Raw genomic sequence first — 7,230 nt, 5'->3', positions numbered from 1 at the left:
TATTCTCAAATTCACTAGGGCTTTTGCCCATTTCACGAAAATCTTAGGTCTTATAATAGCTGACTTTTTTTCGGTACGCAAAACGACATTTTTAACAATCCGAAAACAACAGACATTAAATTTCTCATATCACGAAAGTTCGAGGCGACAATTCTCTTAAGAAAATCAGAGGGGATTAAAGGCCTTCCGAACAGATAATTTACCGAAACGATTCGTACGCGTTGGGTGCCCCCTGATCCATGAGGAAAGTAGTATACCTTTTGCTAAAAAAAAACTTGACAATGATTCCAATTTGTTCCGTTATTGTTTTAATACAAACGCTTATGCTTTGGTTGCTCTGATAAAGCCCACGATTTGGGCTGAACACAGCAGTTATTGCTCTCAGTTTCTTGATCATTCTACGAAATTCAAACCCTTGGTAACAAGAGTTTAATTAAACGAGACTCTCCAACGAACCAGGCACACCAAATTAATTTTGACTTAAATTATTTGGTGATTCAGTACATAAATTTACGGACAAGAACTAGAGGAAAATTTTACTGTACCTATATAAAATACACGGGCCTACAGAAAACTTAAAAAACTAGAAGAGTGGAACCTGCAATGCCATTATATGCGCTTGCATTGAAGGTGTCTGCCCGTTTGGAAATTAATTGTTACTTATATTTATGTCAAAGTTGTTAATTTATTGTAGTCGCTTGCCAACTCGTGCTCTTTATGGGAAGTTTTAAAATTAATTCTTAATTCAACTCGGTGTCATCAGGGTACCTCTACTTTTATTTACCAATATTATTAATTTTCGTTTTAGTTGCTTTTTTATTAGACGCTGTATTGAAGGGAAACAATAACCATTTTGTTTCAAACGTTGTCTTATTAATAGAGCTCATGTACCGTCTTGAACGATTAACAATGTTTTTACTGATCGCGAGTACGAAGATATTGATATTCAAAGATGCTCAACGGAGAGAGCGCCTTAAACAAAAGCTAGATCTATGACTGCTCTTTACTTCTTGGTTTAGTTTTTCAAGCTATGTTAACGCTTAGTGTTGCAATAGTGCAACAGTCCAAAGAAAATGACAAACAACACATTACTACTGGCGGAACTTTTCCTGTGTAACGCCTTCCAAACTAAAATGTGGCATTCCAATTTGGAACAATTCCGAAGGGTACAGGTATTTGATACCGAAAAAGTTTGTGTTTCCGAAAGGTTTTGGCTTATTGGAAGGAGAAAAAGAAGTGTTCAGTTGAGTCCGCCAAGGACAATACATCCAATTTCACCAAAATGTACAATTTAATGTAAAAAAGATCGTGCACCCGTCGCGCTTTCCTTTTTTGAGAGATTCAGATTTTCTGATCTCCCGGCCCACAACTTATCAGAATAAAACGGTCATCTATCTATGATTCTAAAAGGATTCAGAATTTCTGATCCCCCAAGACTTTAATAGATTCAAAAAACTGATCCCCAGTCCACAACCCGTCAGAGCAAAACAGTCATCTGCTTATAATTCTAAATGCATTCAGAATTTCTGATCCCCATCACTTCACGGGACAAAAACGGCTATCTGTTCATGGTTCTAAAAGTATTGCGAATTTCTGATCCCCCTCCCCCACCAAATCTGCTAACATGATAGAAAGAGCTGTCGATTTATAATTCTACAACAATTCAGAATTTCTGATCCCACATGACTTAAAGGGATTCAAAAATTCTGATCCCCCAGTGCATAACTTATCAGAACAAAACGGTCATCTACCTATAATTCTTAAAGGGATTCAGAATTTCTGATCCCCCTTATCAGGTGACAGGACAGAAATAGCCGTCTATTTATAATTCACAAGAAATTAACTAGATGTCTGATAGCTAAAAAGTAACGATTGGATAGTAACTTTAAACACATTACAGACAAAATGGATCACAGAGCAAAGGGCATCAGAAAAGTACACAAATGAAATATTCACAGATAGGTCATTATTTTAACGATTTAAAACCACGCCAAACGATCGAGACAAAAATTGCAGTTTCATGCCGGACAGTGAAAGGTTTTATTTTCAATTCAAAAAGATATGAATTTAGGCTCCAGAATTACAAGCTGTTATTTAAAGTTCACATCAAAGATAACAAGAATTTTAATCAGGACTCAGCTGCCGTCTGCGCCACCTCCGTTTTCTGCTTTAATGTGTTCGTTTCGGATTGACGGCCGCTATTCTTGCCTTTTTTTTTCCTCTGCTCTGCAATGAAGTAATTGAAGCTAAATATTTTTATAAATAGCGATAGAATTAACATTGTTTTTCATTAATCAATTGAGAGCAGTAAAAGAGCAGTATGTAGGCAATGCGGTAGTGAAGTGTATCGAGCGTGATCTGTAGCTTCAAATCAATTCAGTGTAAACTTTAAGTTACCTCTTCAAAAAGCACACTAACAAGCTATTATGCAAGCATTTCATACATAGGAAATGCGTGTGAATAATTTCCTCGTTACGGGTGCTAATAAAATCAGGAGAACAAACGTTTTTCTTGTGTTTCAGTGATCGCGAAATAAATATAACAACGAAATTTCTTCAGCCACAACATTGATTTCGATTCAAAGATTGAGCAGCTAACTTTAACGTTGAGCAACAATTATGATATACTTACTTTTCTGTGACTTGCCTTTCTTTCACCGAAGCAATCAAGATACTCATTTGAACTTGGACAAATCATTCCATGTTTCTTGCTGCTGAAAACTACCTTCTTGGATTCGAAATTGCGCACAAATAACCGACTCCTTTGGAAAGGGAATCTGCTGGTCAAAAGTATTCATTTATCAGATTCACCGAAGGATTATGGGATCGGACGGAAACACCAAAATGGCGGGCAAAGATCGTGTGAATGTTGTTAGGATTCGGTAACAAAGCTCTCTGTTATTTTATAGCCTTGCTCTACGTTGGAAAGCAGTCACAAATTGTTTACAGATATCAGTTGTTATTCCAGTTGAGTCAAATCCCAGTAAAAGTGGAAAAGTATGAAGTTTCGTCGGCAAAACAGTGTGGCAATCAAACTATTTGCCAGCAGCTGGCGGTTTCTCTTACACTCGTCAGGTTTACAGAAAGCTTATGGTCCCTGCAGCTTTCCAAGGTAAACTGATTTTCTTGCATAATTTGTGTAGGTTCTCGAAACACTGGAAACGTTCTGGCCGGTTAAATTGATCGTGGAAGATTACAGAAGATGCAGATGCTTTAACACACTGTTAAGTCTTGTTGATTTCGTGAATGCAAATGTTCATTTCCTAAAGGAGTTATGAAAGCAACTGTATTCAACACAACAATATACGAACAATTTCGCGTTGGGAAAATCATTCATTGTAAAAGTACAATAAGTGCAATAAATGTGAGCTCTCTCATGTAGTTTACATATACTTCATATAGCTAGTGTATATCTTGTCTAGGATCAAGTGGGCATACATGTATTTATTATACAACAACTAAAACACAAGATATCAAAAAGCAACATCCTTCACCTTTTTGATTTTCAGGTTGATGGTGGTGCTCTTGAGGTTATGTTAGATGTGCATATTACATTATCAAGACCTTTTGTTTGCCACTTATTACTTGAGTTGCAAAAGACTGATGCTATTTTCATTAGTGTGGTTGAAGTTCTCTTTAATTGGGCAGTATTTCAAAGGTTTTTTTATAATTTGGCATTACGTTATGCAAATAGAGGTTATTTAGAACAGCAGATATAATTCACAGCTAGGTTACAGAAATGACTTTTAACCACTTCCAGAAATTTGTACATAAGGCTTACCATAATTTGAAAAACACATGATTCATGGATAAAATTAATTGAAAAAAATACTTTCGTGAAGAAATTAATGTAATTGAAATTTGAAATTCATTTCAAGAATATTTTGTGCTTTTCCGGTCATGAAATCTGTTAACATTTCATGAAAATATACTGAAGAATGTAAACATTTACTAGACTCCAATTTAAGTAGCTGAGAAGTGTTTCAAACAGGATTTTTGAAAGATATATGTTAAATTTAAGTAAGATTTGTGATAAATCACAACGTAATGGAAACTCATTTCCAGCCAGATTTTGTCCTCCTTTTGCATCTGGATGTGCCTGGTTTTTGGTATTAAATTTTAATGTACAACTGTAGCAGGTTTAAATAAAACTATGAGTTATTTATACATTTTCCTATGTAAATACAGAGATTTCACTTAGGTTTAGGATTTGAAGAGCAGGTATCAAAGTTCAATATAAAATGAGTAATGAAGAGTTTTCAATAGTTAGCTATATTTTCACCACCTGTGACTAAGAAAGCTTTTGGCTAGGTTAATATTAAAGTGCTACGTGTACATGAGTGATGGATAATTTTTAGATTGGCTGCTATCTTTTTACTATCTCTGGCTTTTGGGTAGGTTATCACAGTGCGATATGAGTGATGGGTAGTTTTCAGATAGGCTATCTTTTTACTAACTACAGCAGAGGTAGGTTTCAGATAGGATAGTGTTTTATTGTTCAATATAAGGACTAGTCTTCAGATAGCCTAGTTTTTGGCTTACTACAGTAGTGGTGGTTTTTGGATAGACAAGTTAGTGGATAGCTAGGCCAGCTAAGTATCTGTTGAATATCTATACAGGAAGCTAGTTTTTAGCTAGTCTATCTATTTCCTAACTATCTGATGGATAGATATTAGTTAACTTTAAGCCATGCCAAAGATAGCTATCCTCTATCTACAAAACCTCTTGGATAGAAGAAAGATAGAGATTTTCATCCGTCAACCAGGAATGAGATAGTTGCAAGTAGCATGAAGTTAGTAATAAACTAGTAATAAGATATGATCGTTTTTGGGAGGGCTTCTTTAACTGAGGACAGCAAACTATTGCCAGCTACCAGGAAACATCTCCAAGATGAGTGTGCCAAATTAAAAAAGAAAGAATAGAATTGCTTGTAGCATTAGCTACAATACTTGCATCCATATCTGTCAGGTCTTTATAAAAACAATTTTACCCACACCCTTCTCCTTTGAGCATGGTTAAACTGGTTGCGTAACTGAAGTGTGAATGGACTGGTAGCCCACTCAAAAAGTTAGACTGAAGATGTAAAAGCATGTTGGGCAGAGCTAAAGTCCATGGCCGCTGCTATATGATGACAGGTTTTTGGAGGACACTGTATACATGTATGTAGAGTACATTGACCCACTTAAATGTATCAACTGTAAATTTAAATGTACATGTAAATTGCAGTTTTTAATTGTCATCCCTGTAATGTACTGTAGTGTTCCTGAACGCTCTTTTTGTTTGATAACAGTGAGGTGCCTTGTTTCCATGTTAAACAGAAATTGTTAGAAATTTTTCCTTCACACAAGGTGAGCTAATTCTGACAGAGAAAGTGGAGTCTGCATTTATGCCTACAGTTGTGCAGTTTGAGTAATCTCACTTTTTTGGTCAATTCTGAACTTTCCTATCCTCTTAGGTACTGTTTGATATTGTTTTTTTAGACTTACAGCTACTGTAATTTTGAAGTGCATAGATCATTGTAATACAATGTGTGATGTTTACAGTTACTTATATTAATAGACTGCTGTGAAGAAACTTGTTCTTCATCACTCTCTCAGTATAATCTGAGTGTATGGAATCTGTTAAGAATTATGCTATATTTGTATTAAATGTCTAATTGAATATTGTTATCAAGAAAAAATATTTTGATTAGACATTGTTCAGGCAGGCAGCAAGATCTAAACCCTGTCTTCAATGTTATGATTTAATGTGGCTACATTGGATGTAACACTGGCTTTGCTGCAGGGGATCAGAAATTCTGAATCATCTCCTGTGTTCTTTGGGGATCAGAAATTCTGAACCCTTTCTAGAGTTCTTTAGGGGATCAGAAATTCTGAACCCTTTCTAGTGTTCTTTGGGGGATCAGAAATTCTGAACCCTTTCTAGTGTTCTTTGGAGGATCAGAAATTCTGAACCCTTTTTAGTGTTCTTTGGGGGATCAGAAATTCTGAACCTTTTCTAATGTTCTTTGGGAGATCAGAAATTCTGAACCCTTTCTAGTGTTCTTTGGGGGATTTGAAATTTTGAATCCTCTCTTGTGTTGTTTGGGATCAGAAATTTCGAATCGTTTTCTATGGAGGTACCTCTCGAGACAAGAAATTCAAAAAAATCATTTGGTGTCTTATGCGTGACTTAAACATTACATTTCAGTTCAAATAAAGAATAGGAAATTGCTTGGAAGAATTTTTTAATTCCTTGCAAACAGGGAAACTTTTCCTCTGAGTTTTAACACCAGTTTAAGATTCTTAGTATATTACAAAAATCGTCTTTGGGATTAAATGGCAATCATAGACTTCCGTCTAAGCTCCACGTTTCACTTTAGGCCAATTTTGCACTGATTTCCAACGGAACTTCCAAGCCTGCAACGTAAAAATAACTTTTCTCCGAGACAGGTTTCTATTTTACACCGAAAAAGTAGCCATTTTTGAAGTGGTTCTTAGTATTTACTCTGAATTTTATCAAATTGGAACACCACATTTTAGTTTGGAAGGCGTTGTGTTTTTATCGAGTTATTGAAAAACCATTTTAACCAATCAGCGCGCGTATTTTCCTTGTGCTATTTCCTAATATAAGATAAATGGATAATAATAACAATAATAATACAAAACTGCTTAGGCGGTGTAAAGGAACCAATGTTTTGCTGACAGAATTTGGAATATCTGTCTGTTACAAAAGCTCAGTTTTACTTGGAAATGACGATATTTTGACTCAGTTTACTCAGTAGATTTACATTTAAAAAGTATTTGAGTTTCACTTGTAATCAGGGGATTACGTTCAAAGCAGTGTTTTGTTAGATTTGCGGCGATACACTGTCTACCTTCCTTTTTGGTTCCGCATTCATATGCCGCCGCAAATCTAACAAATCACTGCTTTGAACGTAATTAGCTCCCCCTCAGTTAGGAAGAAGCACTACGCAAACACATTCAATTATATCGATAAGGAAAGCAACATTTTGTTAAAAGTCTTGTCGATGGTTCCGATCTGGTCTGTTATTGTTTCCATACATACGCTTATGCTTTGGTTTCTCTGATAATGCTCACAGCCTGAGCTGTAGACAGCAGTTATTGCTCTCAGTTTTTTGACCGCTCCAAGAGATTCAGACACTTGATAAAAAAGGGAAAAACAGAGTTTAATTAAACGAGACTCTCCAACCGAGGTGCCCACGCACACAAAGTTAATTTTGATTTAAATT

General features: G+C 35.7%; 2 long non-coding RNA genes across 3 annotated transcripts; one reads left to right on the top strand and one right to left on the bottom strand.

The window, feature by feature from the left end:
- Positions 1-2,010: 2,010 nt before the first annotated feature.
- LOC149102051 (uncharacterized) lies at positions 2,011-2,784 on the bottom strand. The gene is made up of 2 exons (XR_016202447.1): positions 2,632-2,784; positions 2,011-2,226 (listed from the first exon to the last, which is right to left on the bottom strand). It is a non-coding gene; the product is annotated as an uncharacterized LOC149102051 (long non-coding RNA).
- Positions 2,785-2,855: 71 nt separating this feature from the next.
- LOC149102050 (uncharacterized) lies at positions 2,856-5,601 on the top strand. Of its 2 annotated transcripts, XR_016202446.1 has the most exons (3): positions 2,856-2,881; positions 2,968-3,111; positions 3,509-5,601. It is a non-coding gene; the product is annotated as an uncharacterized LOC149102050 (long non-coding RNA). The 2 variants fall into 2 exon arrangements; XR_016202445.1 differs by lacking the exon at positions 2,856-2,881 and having other exon boundaries at positions 2,909-3,111.
- Positions 5,602-7,230: the final 1,629 nt, after the last annotated feature.

This window comes from Orbicella faveolata, unplaced genomic scaffold (genome assembly GCF_042242905.1).
Source record: "Orbicella faveolata isolate gen_17 unplaced genomic scaffold, um_ofav_v1 contig_36, whole genome shotgun sequence".
Taxonomy (NCBI): Eukaryota; Metazoa; Cnidaria; class Anthozoa; order Scleractinia; family Merulinidae; genus Orbicella; species Orbicella faveolata.
The sequence above is the reverse complement of the archived record's forward strand: the minus strand, read 5'-3'. Positions and strand labels throughout refer to the sequence as shown.